This window comes from Megascapheus bottae, chromosome 14 (genome assembly GCF_031878675.1).
Source record: "Megascapheus bottae isolate mThoBot1 chromosome 14, mThoBot2.hap1, whole genome shotgun sequence".
Lineage (NCBI taxonomy): Eukaryota > Metazoa > Chordata > Mammalia > Rodentia > Geomyidae > Megascapheus > Megascapheus bottae.
In genome coordinates this window covers 40871755-40874112 of record NC_143522.1, presented here as the reverse complement: position 1 = coordinate 40874112, position 2358 = coordinate 40871755, and the positions used below count along the sequence as shown (strand labels likewise).

The window sequence follows — 2358 nt, the reverse complement described above, 5'->3', positions numbered from 1 at the left end:
TTCAACATGATTTGAAATAATCTATATTATTTGAATAATTTGAAATTCAGCATGATTTGGAATTCTGGGAATAATGACCTATAAGGTGAATCTTGTACATATTGAAGGAAAACTTTTTTTTCATGTTGACGGGAACCCTAAGAAAATTCTGCTTTTCTTTTTATCTCATTATATATGTAAACTAGGTTGAGCAGAGGTATTTTTTGAATGGTAATTTTAACTGAGTATTCAGTGTATAACTGAGCCTGTATGGTATTCTAGAAACCATGTTCTACTGAATTGTATGTGATGGAATGATAGAAGTTTCTTGAAATGATACATAATCACTGGGAATTTCTAATGTGTGTAAACACAGTAAAGCCTTGTGGCAAAAAACTGGAGGTTTTCAGAAATATTTGACTTTGTAGAGTTTCTGTTTTGCCTGAAACACCATTAATGTCTCATCAAACGTGGAGTACTTGAAGGAATGAAGTTGGGAAACTGGCATAGGGTAATATCTAACCCATGAGTAACTGTTAATATTCTTTTTCCATGCTTTTTTGTAGTGCCATTTTATTTTTATGTCCGACTACTGGGTTTTCACATTCTCTTAAAGAATGACCATGAACACATATAAAATGAATTCTTTGGGCTTAGTGCAAATTGCCAGGGAAGTTTACATTTGTTTAAATGAAAGTTCTCTTGTTTATATTTTAACTCCTTGTTTGTTTCTGATGGCTACTACCACTAATTACCACAAGCAGAGTGATTGGTTCAATGGATATGAATTTTTATTATATTTTAGATGGGATCATGCACATTCAGAGTGGTATGGACCTAGACTGATTTATTGTATTTCAGTTTGGGGTTAGAAGTCTGAGGCTGGATTTCTTTTAGTTTCTCTAAGAGGAATATAATAGGCAGGATAATTGGACCTAAATATGTCTATATTCTGACCTGTAGAGCCTGTGAATATGTGATATTTCATACAAAAGGGTAATTAATATGGCCATTGAAACTAAGATTGCTAGTTCACTGACCTTGATATAAGGAGTCATTCTAGCATATTTTTCCAAGATCTAAAATGGCTAGTGTTGTTACTTTTCTCATACCTTTGATTGAGCCCAAGAAAACACCTGTATAATTCTGACCTCCATAAATACAAGATAATGTTGATGGTGAATTTTCTATGTCAACTTGACCAAGTTATAATAATTACAAATTTGATCGCAATCAGTTTAAATGTCCCCATGAAGGAAATTTGTTTTGAGACAAGATTAATATTTATGATAGATGAATTTAAATAACGGTACATAACATAGCTAGGTTTTATCCAATAGGTTATAAAAACTTTCCAAAAATGCCTTCATTAGAGAGCATTTCTTGACAACGAACTCCATACTGCAATTGTAATATGACTCCTTCCTGGTCCAATTTGTTTGCAATTTTGACTTGCAAGTGGCTACAATCATATTCACTGATTCTCCATTCTCTCTGTCTCTGTCTGTCTCTGTCTCTGTCTCTGTCTCTCTCTCTCTGTCTCTGTCTCTCTGTCTCTGTCTCTCTGTCTCTCTCTCTGTCTCTCTGTCTCTCTCTCTGTCTCTCTCTCTGTCTCTCTCTGTCTCTCTCTCTCTCTCTCTCTCTCTCTCTCTCTCTCTCTCTCTCTCTCTCTCTCTCTCTCTCTCTGTCTCTCTCTCTTTCTCAATAGAATTCTTTTATTACATCTTTGAAGGATCACAAACTGGTTATCAGGGTCCTGGATGGTATTTCTGAAGATGGGCTAGCTTACATGTTATTCATCAGTCTGTTGAACTAAAAAACATGGAACACTTCACGAATTCGCGTGACATCCTTGTGCAGGGGCCATGCTAATCTTCTCTGTATGGTTCCTATTTTAGTCTATGTGCTGCTGAAGTGAGCTCTCCATCCTCTTTCTTTCTCTCCATTTCTTCCTCTCCCTTGCGCTCCTTCACATGCAGACGCAAAGACAATCATTGTTCCTGTTTCTCCAGAGATGGGGGTGATATCCTAGTAAGTTTTAAAACTGTCAAGATTGTAGTAATTTGTGGTTGTACCCGAAAGATATTAATGAGGAGATCATTTATTTCCTTTGCCTTCACTTTATGATTTGATATTTTTAAGGTTGTCTGATTAACAACTTTAGCTCAGTCTGCAAACTTTATTTTCCTTTATTTTGCCATGTAATGTTTCAGGGATTCACTTGTAGTTATCTTAGTGTGTTGGGGCTGGAGTTGTGGCTCAGGTGATGGATTGTCATTCAGAAGCAAGAAATCCAAGAGAGCCTGACCATAAAATTAAATGAATATGTTCATTCACAGCAGACTTCACCACAATTGGTCGCTAGTCCGATATGCATAT

The 2358-nt window shown here is 35.9% G+C and overlaps 1 non-coding gene across 1 annotated transcript; it reads right to left on the bottom strand.

The window, feature by feature from the left end:
- Positions 1-1794: 1794 nt before the first annotated feature.
- LOC150055099 (U6 spliceosomal RNA) lies at positions 1795-1901 on the bottom strand. Its single transcript, XR_016537740.1, has one exon. It is a non-coding gene; the product is annotated as a U6 spliceosomal RNA (small nuclear RNA).
- Between the last annotated feature and the right edge of the window lie 457 nt (positions 1902-2358).